Raw genomic sequence first — 24,514 nt, forward strand, 5'->3', positions numbered from 1 at the left:
TGTTTATTTTGGCATCAGGATGTTGTAATTGCTGTTGCAATTTAGCAACTTACGTACCCAGCATGCTACAGTTAAGTTGCAGCACATTCCCAAGCTCAACGAGTCCAAATGAGAGACCTTTGTTTTTTAACAGGATTATTTGTCTATGAAATGCGGGGGAGGAAGTGTTTACAGGTGCATGAGAAATAAATCCCATGTGTTCCCAATTCCCTCCTCCGCTCTGTTAGGGGCACTCTGCCACTGCACTCATCCAACCGCAACATGGCATAGTTGTCACTAATAATAAGGACCATTTTCTAGTATGATCTTATGGTTCTTTATCTCTTTGTCTATGTTAGGGATGTTTTTGATTGGTTGGGGGTTTTGGGTGGAAGGAGATATCCATGTTGTAAATGTCATTCTTATAGAGGATGGTCAGATTTATCTAACTTTCTCTGGAAGTTTGTTCCATAGCCAGAACCCATCAAGAATGTTTCATCTCCTGTTCTCACCCACGTCCTCCTGGACTTTGTGAATCTAGTCCTTACAAAACTTCTTTGCCATGAAAAGGTGTGACCGAGGCTCTGGATCACCATGCCTATTTCATGGGGGGGTTGTTCTTGTAGAAAATGCCTATTTGAAAGGTCAATACCAAAATGAGCTGGGGCAGAGATGTGCAAAGTGGTTTGTGAGGTGTAAGAGCTCAGCTAGGCCATTAAGCCTCTGAAAGGCAGCTGCTGATCATTGCCAAGGGTCTTTGTACCAGTGGCCGATTGAGAGTTAGTGGGGCCCTGTGTGCAGCTTCATTTTCATTCTTTTTTTTCTTCATCCTCCTCCTATATTATAAGTAATGGGAAGTAAATGAAAATAAAGTGAGGTACCTTGATTGGGGCAGGGGGTTGGGGTGCAGGAGGTGGTGCGGGCTCTGGGAGGAAGTTTGGGTGCTGGGTGCGGGCTCTGGGCTAGGGCAGGGGGTTGGAGTGCAGGAGGTGGTGCGGGGGGTGCAGGCTCTGGGAGGAAGTTTGGGTGCGGGCTCTGGGCTGGGGCAGGGGGTTGGGGTGCAGGAGGTGGTGTGGGGGGTGCAGGCTCTGGGAGGAAGTTTGGGTGTGGGCTCTGGGCTGAGGCAGGGGGTTGGGGTGTGGGAGGGGGACAGGGGGGTGGCTCTTACCTCTGGCGGCGCAGCTCCCAAAGCGACGGGCGCACACACCCCTCCGGCAGTGGCTCCTAGGCGGGGGGGGACAAGGAGTCTCCATGCGCCACTGCCCACAGGCGCAGCCCCCGCAGCTCCCATTGGCCACAGTTCCTGGCCAATGGGAGCTGCGGAGTCAGCGCTCGGGACGCGGGCAGCGCGCGGAGATGCCTCCCTCGCTGCCAGGGGTGCGCAGAGACGTACCAGCAGCTGGCCGCTTCCAGGAGTGGCGTGGGGCCACCGGCTATGGCATGCAGGAAGCCTGCGTGCCTGAGACTGCTGCGCCACCGGCTGGGACTCGGGGGTGGGTTGTCAGATATTTGTCCTGCATTTTGGGGCCCCCCCTGTCGGAGGGGGCCCCCCGGTCGGTGGGAGTCCCGTGCCACCACATGGTTTATTTCATGGTAAATCCGCTCCTGCTTTGTATCCTCAGAAATGGTGTAGAGAGAGAGAGCAGCAAGCGCAAATTCTGTTGTGTGCAAGGGTGGGTAGAGAAAAGTGGTTTGGACGTGGAGGTAGCAGTCATGGATCAAGGGAGGGGTTCCTAGACATACAGTTGACCCAGACAGAGGGGCCTGATAAGATACTTCTGGACACAGCAGGAAGTTAGTCTCTGGACAGCAAGTGATGCTGGTAGGCTGACCAAAGATTAGTTAGAAGATAGAATTGTTTTCATGAGATGTGATCTATTTGCTTTACTTTCTTCTCTGTAACTAAGCTGAGAAGGCTGTATCTAGTTAAAGCCCATAAGAGGTATAAATCTAGATATGATAAGCAAACAGTTTCTTTCATTTAATTCTATTTTCTCTGTTTTTAATTAATCTTGTTTTTTGCTAGTCAGTGTTGTCTGGATGATTTCAGGTGGACGTCCCCAGAGAAAAGAGAAACTTAAGGAGAGGTGCTGAAGGAGGATAAAGACTTTCTGGAGCTTGTGCCTTCTTAGCAGTCATAGTCAAGGGGCAGTGACAGACGTGTGCGCTCCCAATGAGTTGTATTTAAATCAGGCTGCAGCAGGAGAACTCAGGAGGACAGGCTGAAATATATCAAAAAGGAGCTGAGACTTGGTGATGAGTTGGTTACACTCAGGGTACTCTTCTTGTTTGACCCCAAGTGTTGCCAAGCAAAACTTTTGTGCATTCTGTATTGACTGACTCTGCATATTTTCACATTCTAAAGTATTTTGTCTCATGTTGCAGTGTTTAACTGAAAAAGTGATTGGAAATTTGCTTACTTGGATATTTATCTTTGATTCTTATTAATAATTTTAGTAGTTACTTGTATTGTCATAATATCTAGTGGCTTCAACTAGGTCAGTGCTTCATTGTGGTCGGCACTGTACAAACAAAGTAACCGAGAGTCTGCTCCAAAGAGCTTGCAACTAAAAGACCAGACTTAATAGGTGGATGAGGTAAACAAGAGACTGGGGGAGGGAGGATAGGTAACTTTAATAAAGAGGCTAGTTTAGTATAGATGAGCTGTGTGTACAATTCCTATATGCTCTAAGCCCATAGTAACAGCACAGCTGTCCAGCTATTACCAGAGAGCAGATGTCTGGCAGCACCTGATCAGAGGTGGGCTTACAGGAGAGACTTGGAGGAGGATACTGTGATGGTTTTGTGGATTTTGACAAGGTTTTTCCCCATGTATAAGAGGTGACATAGGAGAAAGCAGGAAGGTGTTTGCAGGAGAAACAGGTGATTGTGCTTGGCATCACGGACAAAGCAAAGGCAGGAATTGGTATCACATCTTTTTCACAGAGGATCTGAATTTTGTTTGGTGTATTTTGGATGCCAAAGTAGATGGAGCTCATTCTCTGAAAGATATGTATTCTAACTGCTGTAGTGTGTGACTGCTTCATCTTAAACATCAATTTGTCTTGCCTCAGTGTTGTCATGGTGCTAATTGCTATTGCACAGGGGCTATGTCATTTCTTTGAAAGGAGTGTGTTTGATTTCCTAGAATTTTTATATGCAAAGATAGCATGCTCTTTGCTTCTGTTAGAATGTCTTCTAGTAATTTTCACTCTACTCAGATGCTGGGATGTTTGTCTCATAGTTTCCTTATGACTAGCACGCACTATGTTATCCGAACTCCAAGTCAGAGTAGAATACAAATTCAAGAAAATAACACCTACCAACATTAGCTTTTTCTCAGGGATCCATTAAAAGTTCATTAAACTTTTCACAGGGATCAATTCTAAGTGCTGAAAAATGGCTGTAGTTTAGAAAATGCCTGGAGAATAGGAAAGGTTTCTGAATCTCCTGTCTTTTGTGACCCCCCTGTAATGCTGTACAAGAGCTCAGAGGCTTCAGTCCATGCAGACAGTTGGGGTTACAAAATATCTTGGATTTTTTAACTTGTACATTGGCATTCTACGCAAATCTGCTTGTTTAAAAAAGGTCATTGTTTTAATGCTTGTATTCTGTTATCTCCTACTGCTGCCACATTACTACTTAGTATGAACTTAATGTACCTGCAATATTTTCTCCTGTTCATAGAATATAGAATCATAGACAATTAGGGTTGGAAGAGACCTCAGGAGGTCATCTAGTCCAACCCCCTGCTCAAAGCAGGACCAACCCCAAATAAACCATCCCAGCCAGGGCTTTGTCAAGCCGGGCCTTAAAAACCTCTAAGGATGGAGATTCCATCACCTCCCTAGGGAACCCATTCCAGTGCTTCACCACCCTCCTAGTGAAAAAGCTTTTCCTAATATCCAACCTAGACCTCCCACACCGCAACTTGAGACCATTACCCCTTGTTCTGTCATCTGTCACCACTGAGAACAGTCTAGATCCATCCTCTTTGGAACCCCCCCTTCAGGTAGTTAAAGGCTGCTATCAAATCCCACCTCATTCATCTCTTCTGCAGACTAAATAACCCCAGTTCCCTCAGCCTCTCCTCATAAGTCATGTGCTCCAGCCCCCTCATCATTTTTGTTGCCCTCCTCTGGACTCTCTTCAATTTGTCCACATCCCTTCTGTAGTGGGGGGCCCAAATCTGGATGCAATACTCCGATGTGGCCTCACCAGTGCCGAATAGAGGGGAATAATCACTTCCCTCGATCTGCTGGCAATGCTCCTACTAATACAACCCAATATGCCGTTAGCCTTCTTGGCAGCAAGGGCACACTGTTGACTCATATCCAGCTTCTCGTCCACCGTAATCCCCAGGTCCTTTTCTGCAGAACTGCCGCTTAGCCAATCGGTCCCCAGCCTGTAGCAGTGCATGGGATTCTTCCATCCTAAGTGCAGGACTCTGCACTTGTCCTTATTGAACCGTCATCAGATTTATTTTGGCCCAATACTCCAATTTGTCTAGGTCACTCTGGACTCTATCCCTACCCTCCAGCGTATCTACCTCTCCCCTCATCTTAGTGTCATCCGCAAACTTGCTGAGGGTGGAATCCATCCCATCAGCCAGATCATTAATGAAGATGTTGAACAAAACAGATCCCGGGGGCACTCTTCTTGATACCGGCTGCCAATGTGACATTGAGCCGTTGATAACTACCTGTTGATCCCGATGATCTAGCCAGCTTTCTATCCACTTTATAATCCATTCATCCACTCCATACTTTTTTAACTTGCTGGTAAGAATACTGTGGGAAACCCTATCAAAAGCTTTGCTAAAGTCAAGGACTAACACGTCCACTGCTTTTCCCCTCATCCACAGAGCCTGTTATCTCGTCATAGAAGGCAATTAGGTTAGTCATGCATGACTTGCCCTTGGTGAATCCATTTGGACTGTTCTGATCACCTTCCTCTCCTCCAAGTGTTTCAAAATGGATTCCTTGAGGACCTGCTCCATGATTTTTCCAGGGATTGAGGTGAGGCTGACGGGTCTGTAGTTCCCTGGATTCTCCTTCTTCCCTCTTTTAAAGATGGGCACTATATTTGCCTTTTTCCAATTGTCCGGGACCTCCCCCAGTCACCAGGAATTTTAAAGATAATGGCCAATGGCTCTGCACTCACATCAGCCAATTCCCTCAGCACTCTCAGATGCATTAGATCCAGACCCATGGACTTGTGCTCGTCCAGCTTTTCTAAATAGTCCTTAACCTGTTCTTTCACCATGGAGGGCTGCTCACCTCCTCCCCATACTGTGCTGCCCAGTGCAGCAGTCTGGGAGCTGACCTTGTCTGTGAAGGTCGCCTGCCATATTTGCTATTCTTTCTGCACATCGGGATGGTTGGTTCCTGCGCCCTCAATAAGGCTTCTTTAAAATACAGCCAGCTGTCTTGGACTCCTCCTCCCCTCATATTAGCCTCCTGGGGGATCCTGCCCATCTGTTCCCTGATGGAGTCAAAGTCTGCTTTTCTGAAGTCCAGGATCCATATTCTGCTGCGCTCCTTTCTTCCTTTTGCCAGGATCCTGAACTCTACCATCTCATGGTCACTGCTGCCCAGGTTGCCACCCACTTCTGCCTCCCCTACCAATTCTTCCCTGTTTGTGAGCAACAGGTCAAGAGGAAAATGGCCCATAGTTGGTTCCTCCAGCACTTGCACCAGAAAGTTGTCCCCAACACTCTCCAAAAACTTCCTGGATTGTCTGTGCACTGCTGTATTGCTCTCCCAGCAGATGTCAGGGTGATTGAAGTCCCCCATGAGAACCAGGGCCTGTGATCTGGAAACTTCTGTTAGTTGTCCGAAGAAAGCCTCGTCTACCTCATCCTCCTGGACTGGTGGTCTGTAGCAGATGCCCACCACGACATCACCCTTGTTGCTCTCGCCTCTAAACTTAATCCAAAGACTCTCAACAGGCTTTTCTCCAGTTTCATATTGGAGCTCTGAGCAATCGTACTGCTCCCTTACATACAGTGCAACTCCTTCATCTTTTCTCCCTCGCCTGTCCTTCCTGAACAGTTTATACCCATCCATGACAGTGCTCCAGTCATGTGAGTTATCCCACCAAGTCTCTGTTACTCCAATCACATCATAGTTCCTTGACTGCATCAGCACTTCCAATTCTTCCTGCTTGTTTCCCAGGGTTCTTGCGTTCATGTACAGGCACCTAAGATAACCAGCCGATTCCCTACTTTCTCAGTATGAATCAGGAGGCCTCCCCTGTTGCATCCTGCTCCTTGTGTTTCCGCCTGGTATCCCTCTTACGTCTGGGCTTAGGTCACCATCCCCCGGTGAACCTAGTTTAACGCCCTCCTCACTAGGTTAGCAAGCCTGCCTGCGAAGATGCTCTTCCCTCTCTTCGTTAGGTGGATCCAAGCATTTACCTCCACAAGTTGATGGTCCCTACCTGGGCCTTTTCCTTCAACAGGGAGGATGGATGAGAACACAACTTGCGCCTCAAACTCCTTCATCCTTCTTCCCAGAGCCACATAGTCTGCAGTGACCCGCTCAAGGTTATTCTTGGCAGTATCATTAGTGCTCACATAGGAATTGGGTAGTGGTCCGAGGGCTTGATCAGTCTCAGCAGACACTCTGTCACATCCTGAATTCTAGCTCCAGGCAAGCAGCACACTTCTCGAGTCTCCCAGTCTGGACAGCAGATGGATGACTCCATCCCCCTTAGGAGGGAGTCCCCCCCCACCACCACCCGTCTCCTCCTCTTGGGAGTGGTGGTCATGGACCCACCATCCCTAGGACAATGCATTCCATGCCTTCCGGTTGATGGGGTCTCCTCCTGATCCCTTCCCTCAAATGACTCTTCCAAACCATTCTCCGCCGTAGCACCTGTGCAGAGAGCCTGAAAACGGTTTCTTACCTTTATCTGCATTGGGAGTACATGGGCTTCTCCTCTTCTTCTTCTGGAGGTTTGTTGTGGAGCATGTCTCCATGCAGTACCCAAGTTAGATGGCATTTTAAAGTTGCCAGTTCATGTTGGTTAGGCAGTCTGCTTTCCTGGATTTGCAGTTTACTTAACCTTGCAAGCACTTAGTTCTGGACTAAACTTGAAAATAAAGATTTTTAAATTTGATATATTCCAGGTTTAAGCAACAGGATCTCAACTCCATGAGCACTTTGCAGTTTGGCATGTAATCATTCAAAAGAAGGTAGGGTGTTATAGCACTTTTTGGAGCCTTTTTACTCCACATTTAGCTGTGAATAAATCCTTGTGTTGCAGGATAAAATGTGATTGTAGTATATTATTTGGGCTTGACATTTATGGCAAGTATAAACAGAGTGTTATTACTGCCAAATCATCAGGCTTAGATCAAGGGAAAATGGCAAGCTGAGAGAGCACGCAAGTGAGAGGAGCTTTTATACAAAAGAGAACAAAGTGATATGCTCCAGCTTTTAATACTACCAGCTATAAACTAGAAAAGCGAAGAGCAGAAAATTGAAACCATCATGCAAGTGTCAGGTCCAGGGGCATCCAAGACAGAAGTCTCTACTGATAAATATGTGGTGCTGGCTTAGGATACGATGGACCAGCACAGGATTTTTTTGCGGAAAAAAAGAGCATTTAGTGTTGTAACCTTATTCATATTGATTCCCACCCATCAAGAACTCTGTTGTTACCCTTCAATCCTTTGTTCGGTATCTCTGTCTAATTAGACGACAGTAAAAAAGTGCTGTTCACATTGGACCGGAGCCCTTCCGAAATGGCAGTAGGGGTCCTTCCTGACGGTTCCTTTGGCTAATTCTGATCTAGGTCCCGCCTCAAATATCCGGCCTTGGGATGCTGTTGAGGTGACCCCTCTCTTTCAAAGGTCATCGTTTTCAGTATCCGGGGTATCATCGTTCCATCATTTCAGCAATAGAGTTCAACTGACTTCTGCCTCGCAAGAAAGATTTGAGGGTCCTTATTTCCTAGTTAGACTCCTGTAATTCATGAGCTGCCAGTTTACTTAGGGTTGTGGGTTCTTCAGCAGTCACTTGCTTATACGTAAGGTCCAAGTATAGTGTTTCTAAAGGACGTCTGTGCTGCAGTTGGATGAGTGATTGCAGTTTGGGTAGGCATACCTGTGCTAGCGTTAATCTAGTTAGCATGACTAAAAATAACAGTGAACCCCGGCATAGGGTAGCAACATGAGTATATACCAAGGGTCCTGGGTGGGCTTGTACAGCCTGCATTGAAGCCCATGCTGCCATATCTTCACTGCTATTTTTAGCATTGCTAACTAGATTAAAGCTACCACAGGTACGGCTATCAAAGATGTAATCACACCTGAGACTGCAGTGAAGACGCATCCTTAGTCTGTTGCACCTATTCCTATGGTTTCCCAGTAAAAGACCCTCTGAGCTTTAGGAATATGTACCTCCACAATAAAATTTACAAAAGTTGACTTTATAGATCCTTTTTTTCTGGCCACTTCCTTGTGGCAACTAATTGTTGCATGTTATTTTCTGTCAATATTATTAGTTAAAGTCCTTGAAATTTATTGATCTAATAGCTCTCTAAATGGGTATTTTTGAAGCTGAGATTCCAAATGTCAGATTGCTTACTCTTTTTAAATCTACACTGACATAATGTTTGTTTGATGTTGTCTTTCACAACTGACCCTGAGAGTGTCTCAGATGCTCTGGTGATGAGTACTACCGAACACACATGTTGGTATTGTGGCTGACTTGTGTGGTATTGAATCATTTTTAGTAGTTTTTGTGATTTAAATAAAAACAATTATCACTGGACTCCTTGATACAGGAGACTGAAGATTCCAAGAAGCTATTAGTCATCTGACCCCATAGTTAAGTGTTGCCAAGCAAAATTTTTGTGCATTCTGTATTGACTCTGCATATTTTCACATTCTAAAGTATTTTGTCTCATGTTGCAGTGTTTAACTGAAAAAGTGATTGGAAATTTGCTTAAATGTAGTTAAATGTAGACTCCATACAACGCAAACACCAAGTTTACACCTTTCTTTTTTTTCTTTTTCAACTTCTTGTGTAAGAGTTCAAATGGGGGTGATGCAGCTGATGCATCTAAATATCCATAAATGTTGTACACATTGTATGTGCAATCACATGCATCAGCTGCCATGTTCTAACAGGATAAGAAATGTCACTTTTAAATCTGAAAACACTGGAGTTAGTGTTTGCGTCTACATGTTTTTAGAGTATTATAGCATGTTCTGTAGGATCTATCTGGCTTGAAAACTAACCCAGCTACTCCTCTCAGTTTATATCTCTTTTTGACTGTGCTATTCTCAGTGACAACACCTTATTTGCTTTTATTGAAGATCTAGTTGCTTCTCCTGTATAGAACAATCCTCAGCACCTTCTGCTAGTGAGTGATTTGCCTCTAGGCTGCTGTCTGGGGCCATTCATTGTAAGAACATTTCTCCTGTGCTTCAAATACTACGTTGCCTTCCCAGAAGTGGCAGATTGAGTTTAAAGTCCTTCTATTGACTTGTCAGTAGAGCTGAGCAAAAAAAATAAATAAAATAAAATAAAAAACAAATTGGCGGCTGTACTGAAAAAAATCAAATCGTTTAGGGTTGACTTGAAATGGAAACGTTTTGTTTTTTCTTGCTGAAATGAAAAACTGAAAAGATGTCATTTCCAAACAAAATATTTTGTTTGAGCCAAAATGAAATGTTTCATTGAATTTTTGGGTGCTTTTTACCTTTTAAAAAAAATAAATCTAGCCAAATTTAAAAATGAAATGTCATTTTGGAGCAAAAAAGACTGTTTGCCAAATTCATCCTGAATTCACCCATAGTTTTGATTGATCAGAAACTGCATTTTTTGCAAATAGAAATATCTAAAAAAATTTGCCCAGTTTTACTCATCAGTGCTTTTCAAGTCCAACACTTTGTAGTGTATCTCCCTGACATTTTGATGACATAAGTTCCGGCTCATCTCTTGAAGTCCACGGATAGGATTTATGGTCTTGTTTCTGGATAGTAGGCAGACAAATGTCAGAGATTATGTTCTGCCATGGGTTTTGCTCTAAGCATGAGTTATTCATTTCCAGGGGGTCTGCACCCACTCTGCAGTTAAGTAGGAGCAAACCTAAAATAGTTTCCTTAAGATTTTTACACAGCTGGTGACATGATTTAATGTGTTTTTCTTTTTGTTATTCACATGTGGATTTAGATTTCTTCTCTCTCTATTAGTGCAGACAAGTCTTAACAACATTTTCTTGAATTGTGCTATGAAAAATAGATTAATTAACTAATTTAAAAGTTTAAAGTAATTGTTGCTGAATGTGATTTAATCTGTTTTGTTACTCATATGTGGATTTAGATTGCTTCTCTCTGTATTAATGCAGGGAAATCTTAATGACATTTTCTTGAATTGCACTATGAAAAATAAAGATTAATTAACTAATTTAAAAGTTTAAAGTAATTGGGATGTCTTGGCTTCTCATTCAGCAACAAACATTTCAGGGGCATTGTTGACCTCCATTCTGTCTCATGAATATGCATTTTGGTTTATTGATAATGTTTTAGTAAAGTGATAAGGTAAAGAAAACTCAATTTCTAATGTATTCACTGTAGAGTTTTATGGGGAGTGGAATCCTTTGTTGGTTTCTGTACATGTAGTTAAAATCCCTGACTTGACAAATGAGATGTGACCTTGAAGTAAATTTGCCTATTATCTAGAAGTCGTGCTACCAGATATTAAAAATTGACTTCATTTATTTTACGAGGAGTCGGGGCATGTCAAGCTGCTCATAATTAGTGATAAACTTATTTCTGCTTGACTACTTTTTACATTGTTTATATTTTTTATTGATGTACTCATGCATATGTAGCTATCATTCTAAAAAGGAAATGATCAGGTCATTTATAATGCAGTCTATGTTCTTCCAACTTGTTGCAGGAATGTCCCTTAATGTATCAGTAACATCATCCAGGTTTTATTTTGGTTTGACAGTCTTTAATCACAGCAGCTAGACAGACTAGTCATTTCTGAAGCTAGTGAAAGACATCCCACCCATTCGTTTTCTCCAAGTAAGGTAATGGGAGACTCCTTCTCTGAGTATAAACAGACACAAAACAGCACAATTGCATCTGCAGGACCTCAGCTATACAAAAGCTGCTTGAACTCTGATATGTATTTATTTCTTGTTACAACAAACAAAGTAAAGAAAGGTCCTGTGAACAGACGACTTCATTTTTGACCCTGTGTCTTAATGCCATATGTTTGTATGAGACGGCTTTGAAATAAACACAGTGGCAGTACTTGTATGTCATACAGCCACCAAAACGCTGCTTTGTTGTTGAACAACCATACTAAATAACTTACGGAAATATTTGTTCAGTATTTTAATAACTATGTTTGACTGTCAGTTTGGGGGGAGAGGTTAAGTGGGTGCCATCAAACCCCAGAAAGTACAGGGTTATCTTATATATCCATAGTCTGAGTAGCCCTTTCTATCTTTGAACTGAACATTTTGAGGTCCCAACTTCTCTCATCGCTAGTTTTCATTCACATTGATTTTTTTTTTTAATTTAGTAGATTTGTATCACGTCTAAGGAAGATGGAGGAAGAGCACTATGGGAGCAGGTTAGAGCACATCACATAAAAGTCTAAATCCCTTCCATGGCAGCACAAACAAATCCAAACTAATTGCCCTTCCATCTCTCTCAGGCTTCACTGTAGTTCCCTTGTAGTCTCTACCTCAGGGCTTCCCCTGTAGGAGCCTAACTTGCCCCTGTTGTGTTCTTCTTTCGTTGTTTCCTGTTTGTTAAACCCTATCCCAGGGCTTCTCTCCACCAGAGACACCTGTCCCACTACAGACTCTCCCCACCTCAGCAACCTCAGTCTACTTATAATGACTAGCTCTGCCTCCTCTGGCCAAGCGTCAGTCAGTCATCCCTCAGGTGCGGAGTGTAACTAATTGGGCTTCTGGCCTGCCTTGCAGGTGCTTGGGGGTTAGGTCCCATCACAGGTACATTCATAGATACAGCAGGGGCTGGTTCTGCTACACATACCTGGGGTTCTTCACCTCTCTAAGGAAAGAGGCAGGAGACATGGTGGTATGGTAAAATGTGCAAGTAGGTGCATGGAGTGCAAAATGCCTTGTCAAATGAGAGCTTAATCAAAGTCCCGTCAGGCATTTCTGTTTCTGTATACTATTCTAAATCCACTCTATAGACTGGGGACAAGATAATTTGTGTAAGTAAGTTTACGGAGAATGTGACAGGGTCATTTTTTTCTGATACATGAATCTGTGGCTCTTGGACAAGAACAACACAGGCCATTGTTAATAGGACTATGTCACTGAAAAGATTAAAATTTTCTTTTGCTATATTTGTTTTGCAACAGGAACAATTTCACATGGCTGCTAGACAATTATTTCATAGGGGGAAATCTCTGTCATTATTTTGTCTCATTCCTACATCTGTCATGTTCCTCCATGAGCTTTTCTCTTTGATGCGCTAGATACAACCATGTAGTCATCACTATTAAAATGTGTCTCACTTATGATGGAGAAAACCAACTAGATTTCATGTTTGGTTCTGGAGCTGATTTTGGCCATGATAACAGATTGTCTGTAATAACTATTAGTATATTTATTTCTTTGTTAAAGTAGGACCTTGTGAGAATGTGCTAGGTACTTATCAGCTAGAATACAGAAGGACGAGTTGGCAGCTGCTAGTTGCAAAATGGCTTGTTAGGGCTGCAGCTGCTTGGCTGGGAAAAAGCTCCTGTTAAAGGGCATCCCTGCACAGGGAATCAGGGAGAGACCAGGAAAAGTGCTCCTGGACTTGGGGTAGGTTTGGTGTTGTGCCTTTCACCACTGGATCACCAACTTTCTGTATCATGTTCGCTTTGTGAATTTTATGGGCATTCACCAGCAAGGTATTGTGCACTGACTGGGCTAGATGAGGACGAATAAAAGAACCTAATTGGCATTTTCCATTTCTAATTCCTATGATTCTGTACATTTCATACCAAGTTCAGTAAGTGGCTAAATGTTGGATGTGTTTATAAACTTGACCTAGCTCAGTCAAAATCTTGAAGCAGTGATGATATTATAATTAATTATTGCGTCACTAATTAGCAATATCTGAACATTTTCTTGAATTAAACTCAGTATGATTCTTTTTACTTTTAGTGCTCACCTGTAGCAGATCCTTAAATTACTAGATAACATGTTGGAATCACATTTTTGTTACACGTTTTTGACCTTGTGCTATAATATAGTATTTTATCATCTGCATAATCCTGGACACTTGCTGTAATGCTAATGTCTGAGAGATGGTTAATAAATAGCGAACAGCAGAATAAGCCAAGGATTGACCTTTTGTAGAACACCATCTGTCACAGGAGCTTTACTTTATCTTTACTTTTAACATTGATTTCTAGATTTTTTTTTTATTCAGGATATTGTAGTTGTCAGTCCTGTAAGAGCTCAGGTGAATTTGGGAAGATCCCAACTTTGAGAGCAGCCCACAGGCGCACCAAGAGAAAGTCACTCCGAAAAGCACAGCTCTGCAAAGCCCATGTGCTCATGCAAAGCCCATGAGAGAGAGGTTGTAATCACACACCCAAGACATGCCTCTTGGGGTCATGGTACATCAGTAGGCAGTGTGCTAGAATCCTTTTCGGCTCTTTCTTGGTTGATGGACCTGTTTACAGGAGGACAAAGGAATAGGGCCAGCTCCTTGTCTTCTCTTTTTTTCCCCAGGTTCACCAGCACAATACAGGACAGGAGCTTGTCCATGTATTCTAAGTAAATGTGTACTTCTGTCACATAATCGAAGAGGAAACCATGGTGAGGTAGATGTCCCAATTTTTGCCAACAAATTGTTAATAGAGGCCTGTTTTGAGCACACAAGTTTACTCCCCAGGTTTTTTCACTTTCACTGGCCTATTTGCAAATATGACCCAAAGGTCACTCTTTCTTAGCCTTGTTGCTGTTTGAAGAAAACATATCTTAGTCGGGTCCATTTCCTTTGTGAATTCTCTGTAATCTAAACACTCCTTGAACCAGAGAAACTAGACATGGGGAAAAACCTGTTAGGTGTAACTGTCTATCTGGGCTAACTATTTTCTTGGCCAAGGTTGGATTGTGCCCTGCAGTATGTTTTCTAATGCTGTGCACAGTCTTACATGTCTCAAGTGATGAGACTACCATCACTTCCCCAGAAGCCAATTTTATAGCCTAATAGATTTCGCTGTCTGGAAGCTTTTCTTGATATTCTGCTTTAATTGTCCTTTCCTCAGTTTCTTCCCATTACTTCTACTTATCTACAGTCTTTCTGCCCTCTCCAAAATAATACCTTGCCTCCTTAGGTGTTTGATATCTTCACATACATAGACTGTTATTTCCATTATACTACTTATTCTCTTTCGTATAATAGAAATTTTTAGCCCAATACTGTATAGAGTCCAGAGCCCTTTCCTTGGACAGAAGGGGACGTCAGAAGAGCAGCAAGCTATTACATTCTCTGTTTCTTTCTCCAAGTGCAAATTACACTTTCAGAAACTTCCTTTGAAAACTGTCATCCTCCAGCAGATGAGAAATTATGCATTTTAAGGCATAAAGTAAAATGCTATAGAGAATTTCAGCCATAATAATAACAACAACCTTCATGGCTTACGGAACCAGGGGAATGAAAGGTGGAAATTTCCCTTTTAAATCATTACCCATGATCAAGGAGATTTTTCAACTCAGCAAACTAGGCTCAAAGGCTGGAGATGCAAGGCAGTGGGAGACACTTTTGTGCTTATGCTATGGGAGTGCCCAAAACTTATGTATACGTTGGGGTGAGGGAATGTCACATCTCAGCTTTGTTTTACTCATAGTTCCCATAACATATGAACAAAAGTGTTCCTCACTGTCTTGCATCTCCAGCATTGGAACCTTCCAGGAAAGCATCCCAGGGGTTTTAAATCCTCTAACATCACACTGGATGTTCTGACTTTGAGTGGCAATTGCAATTGTAAATTTCTTGCTCCATGAACAGAGCTAACAACACCAACATAAAAATGGCCATAGTAGGTCAGACCAATGGTCCATGTAACCCAATATCCTGTCTCTGTCAGCGACTGGTGCCAGATGCTTCAGAGAGAATTAACAGAACAGGGCAATTTTGAGTGATCAATCCCCTATCATCCAGTGCCAGCTTCTAGCAAGTGGAGGTTTAGAGTCACCCAGAGCATAGGGTTGCACCCCTGACCATCTTGGCTAATAGCCATTGATGGACCTATCCTCCAAGAACTTATCTAACTCTCTTTTGAACCCAGTTATATTTTTGGCCTTCACAACAGCCCCTGGCAACGAGTTCGTTGTGAAGAAATACTTCCTCCAGTTTGTTGCTATCATTGTCTGGTAGAATAGTCTCTTGGAAAATACAAAACAAGTAAAGGTGGCAGTTTCAAGATCTGCAAACCTCTGTCGATATGGCTTAGTATGGCAGCTCTTCATGATATTATATGCAGACATAAGATGTACTATTTGCTCTTGGCACCCAGAAGAGGATCTTTTGTGTAGTAGTTACTCTCTATGTATTAACTCATTATGATGTGGTCTGCTTAATAATTGTAGATTATCCTGGTCAAAGTTTCTCTCAAAAGCTGCTTGTAAGCCAGTATTTTATTTTGCTATTGAACCTCTTCTTTCTTTGTTTCCTGCAGCCCTACCGCTTTCGGATGTGATCTCACAAGATCCCATCACAAGCAAAGCAGGGTTGGGCCTGGTCAGTACTTATACAGGAATTTACCAAGGAAAGCCTAGATACTGAAAGAAGTTGTCTTGGTTCTTCAGTAGGTGGCTCTTTTCCCTCAGGATGGGTGCTGAATGGATGCTGAACTGGTGCTGCAAGGATGGTGGTGGGGCTTTTGTGCTTGTGCAGGTGCTGTATTTTGAATGACATTTAAAACAGGTGTTGGCCACTCACAGTCAGTAGGGGTGTTAATCCCAGTGTCCTGGTCAGATTCTACTTGGGGTAATTACATTATGACTCCTTAAATTCCTCTGGTAACTTCCGTTTGAAACCAAACTCTTCTTCACTTTTTGTCCTAAGGGTTGCTGTGTGCTACTTAACAGCTTCTGTTTTCCATCTTGAAGATGGCTGCATTTCAGATCTGGATTATGGAATTCTTCACCACAGTGCTAACACAATCCGAAGTATTTTGTGTCTTTAGCAAATGGAATTAGTCACAACAACAATCTAAAATGCTTTCTTAGTGTACAGAAATACTGTACAGTGGTCACCATTAAAAACTTTCCAGTTTTGCCTTTGGGAGTAGATAATGTTACCAGGGTATTTGTATATTTCCTATTCCAGTTAAATGCTATTATAATCGTAGTTTGTGCAATGTTATTTACAGGCCCCAATTAGATATTATATTATTACCTACAGGCCCCCAGTATTTAAATGCCTAGCACAATTTTGATGCTCTGTAAATAATAATAAAAAATACATTGGTATCATTAAAGACATTTGTAAAGATGGTTCTGATCTTGTACCAGTGAAGTCAATGAGAGTTCTGCCATTGATGTAATGCGTGCAGGATTAGGACCTATCCTGGCACCACTCTACCAGGAGATACAGATTTGACATGTCTCACCCATACGCTAATTGTAGTATTCAACTCTAAAACAAAACTAGAGTTTTTCCAAGAAAGTTTCTTAAATGCTGTTACTACAAATATTTTTGTTTTCTCAGGCAATTTAGCATAAGAGTTTATTGATTTAAAAATAAAGGTACTTGAAGAACAGACTACAGACTGTACACACAGTGCAATTTTTAGTGATTAAATTAGACTGTGATGTCCAGCCAGTTTAGCTGTTGGATCACTGAACTTTATCTGCAAATTACCCTCCTGAAATTGAAAGTGGAGTCTGTTTTTCTGAAGCTGATTTATCTGGATTATCGTCTCCAGAAGTTAATTTTGGACCCAGCTGTATGTCGGTTTTGCTTCAATTTATGCAAAAAGTGACCTTTGTCTATATTTTCCCCCATTTTTGTTCTCCCTTTGCAATCTTTTCCTCTTCCAAAAAAAAAAAATGCTGACAGGTGCTTTCTTCCTTGTCATTTTGGAGATAGTCAACAAATTCTATGGAGAGGTGACCTCCATTATGAGAGAGAAATCGGCATTTGGACAGAGCCCAAACTCAGGCACCGTAGTCCTCCTTTGACTGGCAAGGTGACATTGTATGTCATATCAGCATTCATGACCAGCTCCCTGCTCCTCAGAGAGTAATTATTTCTTTCAGAGCGAAAGGTCCAATTTGCTGTGAAGAACAGAGCCCCAGGTAAAACGAAAAGAGCCTGGCTGTAAGCTCCCTTGACATAAAAGAGGCACAAACCCGAACTTTACATCATAATAGCCATTCAATTTGATTTATTATGTTTGTTTTTACTTTCCTTCTGTCAGATCGTATTAGGATGTTTACACTTCAGTTTGCTCTCTGCACAGTTCGGTAGGCAAAGATTGCTAAATTACAAATGACACCAGTGCTGGGATCCTAACCCTTTGGCTCTGCTCAGGATACTTTTTATGCCAAATCTGCACCTTTTGGTACAGATTGCAGGATTTATTGCTTTGAACTCCTGCTAAACTAAACACACTAAAGACTCTTCAACTTTCTCTCAGCATTAGTATTAGAATTAGAGTAAAACTGTTGGGAGGGAACAAATGCAAATGTTACGAATGTGCTGGAGGAACAAAGGAATCCTGTAACAAAGTTTTCCAATCTAATTCAGGTAAAGGTAAAGCAGTTGAATCTACGCAGCCAAGGCTGCTGTTCAAACTAATTTAAATTACATACATTCAGTTCTGCGAGTTAGCTATGGCAATGCACTTTCTAGTCCTTCCCCCTCTTCCCCTCCCTCTACCCCCTCCGGAGGAAACAGGTTCATGAACTCTGCTGAGATGCCCACAAATCCCTGAGAATCTTATTCTGTGCTTATTGTCATAACGGTAGATTCCTAATCTCAGATGGATTAAACCCCTGGAGTGTGTTGCTCAGTTCATAATACATGGACGCTTGGTGTGGGATTCTCAGTCTGTGATACACAAGCACTTGGCACATGGTCCTTTGTAGGTTGTTAGCTGTAGGTGTAGTATTAGTATTGTTTGTTCCACAGTGGTTTTGAAAGATCCCGAGGGGCTGGGGTGCCATTGTGTTAGGGTCAGTTCAAATACATATGAAGACATGGTCCTTGCCCTGAAGAGCATACGGTCTAAGCCCTGATCATCCTATCTGATTGTGCAGGTAGACTCACACCCACATGGAGTCTCTGTGACTCAGTGGGGATTCACATGGGGTAGGGGACCACCCATGAAAAGCATTTTACAGGCTGGAGGCCTAAATTATCTAAGCATTTGGCATGTGAGTCAAGCACGTGTATACTCTGGGGGTGATGTGTTATGTGTGGTCCTCGGCCTGAGAAATCATGCACAATAGCCTGTGCAGATTCTTAAAATCACACAGTGACGTGTGCCTCAGTGTCTGAGATGAGACATGCTTAATGTTGTTAAAGAATATGATTTTATTAATCACATTTCCTCTGGGTTGTTGAGCTTCCCCTAAGGTGCCAAACCTGCCACTAAGGCTACGTCTTCACTACCTGCCTGAATCGGCGGGTAGAAATCGATCTCTCGGGGATCGAATTATCACGTCTCGTCGGGACGCGACAATCGATCCCCGAATCTACGCTTGTACTCCACCAGCACAGGTAGGAGTAAGCGCCGTCGACGGGGGAGCCGCGGAGGTCGATTTGCCGCCGTCCTCACAGCGGGGTAAGTCGGCTCGGATACGTCGAATTCAGCTACGCTATTCCCGTAGCTGAATTTGCGTATCTTAAATCAACCCCCCCCCCCCCGTAGTGAAGACCTAGCCTAAGATTATCTCCTGCACTGTAGCACATTTGTTGTGCATGTCAATATGGCATAGAGTGAAGATTCTAGAACATTCCCATTCTGTCGGAGATGGGCACACACTCTTCTAATTGAACTAAATAAACTTGTGCTTACAAGACTGCATGCTGTAACAATTAGGTCTTCCACAATCCTTTTCTCAACTTTATTTGATCCAGTGTATTTGGAGAGATAAAACTTGGAAGGCAATTGACTTTATCATGGAACAAATGCAGCCTGGTTATTATGGTGTATGCTAAATTTTAATGGCATTTAGAAAGTGTTTTGTGGGGTAGATAATAGAAGTAAACCTATCAAACCTCAACTATGCTCTGTTTTATAGTGCAGAACATTTTTGTGCTACAATCCAAAGGCTTTAAAATGTAATAAGGTACATTTGAACCCACGGGTTTTAAAATATATGTAAAAATGTGCATATAAAAAATAGAATAAAAGAATCCATTACAGCATAAGTAGAATTCAAGTGAAGAGATGCATTGCCGGAAAAGCTTTTAACATTTCATGTGTCACAGATGATTATTTATTGACATGTATTATTGTTCAAAGATTAAAATATTGCAAAGTTGGGGGGGGGGGGAAATGCAGTCATGGAGAGGGTTTTATTTCTGTACTGTTTTACACTGGTTTTTTACTCCTAAATACAATTATCACAAAATCTACCAAATTGCATTATTAACTAACTTCAGTGGAAAATTCCACAGGAATATCTCCTGCTTCTTTTAGTGTAAAAATGTGAACTTGAAAAGTGATACATTTCATGAGTTTGAAATATTAGTTTACATTTCTGAACTGAGCAAACTCAGTAGCTGCTGCTGTCTAGTTTTCACTTACAATTTTATTTTCATTGTATTTCTTTTTAAAACGTACTGTGCTTTTTTTTTTTGTATAGGTTTATAGTCCTTTCCTCTTTATGCCCTAATAAAGGTGTTCTCATGCATTCTCTGCAAACCGTTGCAGAGAATAAGCCAGTAAAACTCTTTCATTAACAGCAGTTGTTCTGCCCTATTACTGATTTTGGTGAGTGTTTCACTTTTCAGTGATGTCACTTTAAGGAAAAGTTACAAAATTAAGAACCTGATTTTGATCTTGCTCCCATTGGGCATTTAGAGGCTTTATTTGCAGCATGGGAACATGGCTTACTAATGGGATCCTAGGTTCAGAACCAGCCTATATCATTAGTCACCCTGCTGTCCAGTTTGTGGTGGACACTGTCCACATCACAAACCCCCCACCATAGTTGATATCAACTGGCATCTCCGCACAATGTTGCCACTGCTACTACCAAATAATAAAAACACTCCTGTGGCTTTCCACCCTGAAAGACGGTGAAAAGATTAACTGACCTTCACTGGGGAAGAAGGTCTGACTAGCCCTCTTTTACGGATGGGTCAAGTGACTTGCCCAAGTGAATGGCTGGCAGAGTGTGGATTCCTGCTGTCATAACTCTAGCCCACCCTGCCATCTATGTGTCGTGACTACACATGTTTGTGGATTAGTTAATTTTCAAAAATTAATGACTGTTTTAAACTCTGCTAGCTTACCACTCTCCCTTAGCTCTTGACTCCATTAAGCTGCTGAAAGCATTAGTAAACCCTTGTTTATATAATACTAAAAATGACTGGCCTCCCATGCAGGTGTTTTAATAAAGATGAAATGTATTTTTGAAGCTAATCTTGTGTAGGCTTCCTCCAAAGAATCTCTTTAGCATTCTGCAGCGGGCCTATTTCTGTGTAAATTGTTTTACTTGATGGATAGATGGTGATGGAGAGAGAAGGAAAAATAATAAGAGGGGGAGAAAGCAACTCTTGCTTCACAACAGTTACTAGCCTGATCTCTCTATATTATGTTGAAACATATACAGGCTCCTCTCAGACATATTGGACAACCAAAGGGTGCACTTTCCAGGCTGGTAACCCCTGTCCTTACATACAGATGGAATCCGTGGCCCATCAGCAGGAGCAGAATGATGTCTTGATTTCCAGTGTACAGTTGCTATCATACATTCCTCATTGAGAGCTTTTTTTTCCCTTACAAAATATCCATATGGCCTGCTTAGAGAATATTGTAAACAAAGTTTCAGACAAAAGTCATTAGTTGCAAGAATTTTAATGTACAAAAGATAAACAACAATATGTGACTGGTGTCAGCAAAACCAAAGACTGTTGAACTGAGTTACTTTGAAAGTGGAATCACAGGAGCATTATTATTTAAAATAGAAGTAACAGTCAAACAGCAGGCAAACCATATAAATGCCCATGGAATAGGCACAAACCCTCCAGCTTTAGGGTTTAAAGCCAGTCTTTAACTACTAGGGACTGGAATGAGATCTTCATGAAGGGCAGATTATACCACCTCTACCTACTGCAAAGCATCTGGTGCTGGCTACCTTCAGACACAGGATACAAGACTAGATGGACCGACCACAGGTCTGCTCCAGTGTAGAAATTATTTTCCACATATACTAAAAAATACTCCCACATGTGCACAGCCACACTCATTTACTAACACATTCCTGTGCAGTTTTTTACACATTTATCTTGATCCTTTTTTACACACCCACATGCACTCTCTCTCTCAATCCATGCTCAATTACACATGAGATATAATCATCCAGATTCAATAGAATGTGGTGATTATCTGAAAGAGGAAAGATAACCAAGAGATCCTTCTTTTAGATCTCTTTGCTTTTATTCCTAATGGGGAAAACTTCTAAATAATTTGGAGAGCAGTATTAATCTTTTCCTTCTGAAAAAGGAGCCTGCATCTTTAACAGAGCCTAGTTTTGAAACATAACTCATGGAGTTCTACAAATACCCCATCAATAGTGCAGCGGCTCATTGCATTGTCCTCAGTGCATGGAATCTTCATTATTTGCACTGTTGATAAAAGGCAGCATTTTTAGCAGATCCGCACTACTCCATTTAGCTGAGAACAATGATTTATTCCCCCCTCACTAGTGGACATCCTCTGTTTCCTTGGGTAATAAAGAACTCCCACACTGATGGGGTGAATGGGAAAGAATGGCTGTCGAGGATGGGAAAAGAACAGTCCTAAAGGAAAAACTATGAAAAAAGCATTTTACTACCGGCTCTGTGACTTAAAAAAACCAAAACAAAACCTACTACACAGGCTCCCAAACTAAACAATGGAGTCTAAAAATTGCTAGAAAGCTGCACACTCTCACTCTGAGAGGCTTCAGTTCTCTGTGTGATGGGAAGCAGATCTCTGTTTGCATGTACGTTGTGCATGTGTAAGAGTGTGTGTGTCTGTGTGTGCGAAAGAGATGGGGAGAGAATGTACTTCTAGGCAGGAACACCACCTACCCGTTGTGCGTTCTTGCACAGATGCAACGTTTTATTGTACTTTCCTCACCGACAGTGTTGTGGAATCAAGTAGCTAATGCCGGCACATCTCTTGCTGATGGAAAGTACTATATTAGTAGTATATTATTATACTGTTAATGCTGGATATTATTACTCGTCTTTTTATACTCTCCCCTGGTTCTCTGTGGCTGTCCATCTCTCTGCGTATGCTCTGTACTGTATATGATGCCTTTCTATATTGCTGAGAGGCGCTAAATGAATTACATGGCTTTTTTAAAGGAATGGGGGTGGAATTCATGATGGATCTAAAAGAGTGAACACTGTGGGCCGCTGGGATAAACTGCTAGGGAAGAGAGCTGAGTTGCTGTCCTTAGAAGTGTTCGTGGGGGGCTAGATTCCAGCCATTGGTTCTTGTTATGCCTTTTTTTGCTAGATTAAAGATCTTTTTAATACCCAGTATTTTCTCCTCTTTCAGGTATTTACATACTATAAACAAACACTGCTCAATCTTTTTGATCAAACAAACAGATCGAGCTCTCTAAGTCTCTCATTGTAAGGCACTCTCCAGCCCCCAAATAATTTTTGTGGCAGTTTTCTGCACCCTCTTCAATTTTTTAACATCCTTTTTAAAATGTGGGTACCGGAACGGTATGTACTTTTCCAGTATTGCTCTCACCAATGCCATATACAGAGGTAAAATCACCTCTTTACCCCTACTCGCTATTCTGCTGTTTATACATTTGAGGATCACATAAGCCATTTTTGCCACAGCTTTGTGCTGGGAGCTCATGTTCTGTTGTTTGTCCTCTACGACCCCGGAATCTTTTTCAGAGTCACTACTTTCCAAGATTCGGCCCCCCATTCTGTAATTGTGGCCTGCACTCCTTGTTCCTAGATGTATGACTTTGCATTTGGCTCTATTAAAACACACTTGGTCCAGTTTACCAAGTGATCCAGAGCACTTTGTATGACTGCCCTGTCCACAGCATTATTTCCAATTCCACAAATCTTTGTGTCATTGCAAATTTTGTCAGTAGTAATTTCATATCTACTCCCAGATCATTAATGAAAATGTTGAATAGCATTGGGTCTAGTACTGATGGCTGCAGAACCCCACACGAATCACCCCAGTTCTATGATGATTCTGTCTATTTAATCATGATTCACCATCATTGACTGGGATCTGTCAGCCAGTTCGCAATCCATTTAATGTGTGCTTTATTGATATTGTATATTACAATTTTTTAATCAGAATGCCAAGCAGTCCTAAATCAAACACCTTACAAAAGTCTAAGTATATTACAGCTTTGCAATTACCTTTATCAACCAACTTGTAATCTCCTCAAAGAATGAAATCAGGTTTGTTTGCCAAGACCTATTTTCCATAAAACCATGCTGACTCATATTAATTATATTCCTATCCTTTAATTCTTTATTAATTGGATCCCATATCAGCTTTTTCATTATTTTGCCTGGGATTGATGTCAGGCTAACTGGACTATAGTTACCCACGTCATCCTGCTTGCCCTTTTTGAATAATGATGTTGTGGTGCAGATTACAGGGTAATTGCACACAATGGAACTCTTACGTGTAATTACCATGTTGTAACCTCCCTTTAGTTTAGAATGCAGAAATAATCACATATTTATTTGCTCTGTAATTACATAACAATGTACTCCCTATTAAATTAAGAGGTCAATAATTGCCACTTAAGTAATGATTCACAGGAGGTTTGAAAATGTGAGGGAATATCCACTGCTCATAAACTCAGAAAAGATTAATGACATATCAGCACGGTCTTGGGCAGAGACAGAGGGTTTATTGTTCCAAAGAAGGAAAAGACCATCAGAATTCAGTCTGACTTAACCTTTCTAAAAGGTGAACACATTAAAGAGAAGGTCTTGTAAGTGGCAAAATCCTCCTCAACATTCTAGCTAATATGTAAAATGAAAGTGTGTATGGGTTGAAATTGAGGTGCATTGGCAATGATGCATGTAACAGAGAAGACTGGAAATTTGAGGCATAAATACAGGACAACACAAGGGTGCATGCATAGAGTTGGGGGTATAGGAGTGTTTTTTTCCTTGACTGGAGTAGCAGGGAATCCAGCAGGTCAAAACTGAGGTACATTGATTAGATTTTGGGATGGGGTGTATGTCAAGACTGGACTACTGAGAGGTTCTGAATGGAGGATTGAGGTGCATCTGCAGAACTATAGAGAAAGCCAGCACTGTTACTCCCTAGCTTTCATGACAGGTACAGTCATTCAGAAATAA

At 41.9% G+C, this 24,514-nt stretch overlaps 1 protein-coding gene across 1 annotated transcript in view; it reads left to right on the plus strand.

Moving 5' to 3' along the window:
• The window catches only part of CAMTA1 (calmodulin binding transcription activator 1), a 929,563-nt gene that overhangs the window by 420,969 nt on the left and 484,080 nt on the right, over positions 1-24,514 (plus strand). The window lies entirely within an intron of this gene.

This window comes from Emys orbicularis, chromosome 22 (genome assembly GCF_028017835.1).
Source record: "Emys orbicularis isolate rEmyOrb1 chromosome 22, rEmyOrb1.hap1, whole genome shotgun sequence".
Taxonomy (NCBI): domain Eukaryota; kingdom Metazoa; phylum Chordata; order Testudines; family Emydidae; genus Emys; species Emys orbicularis.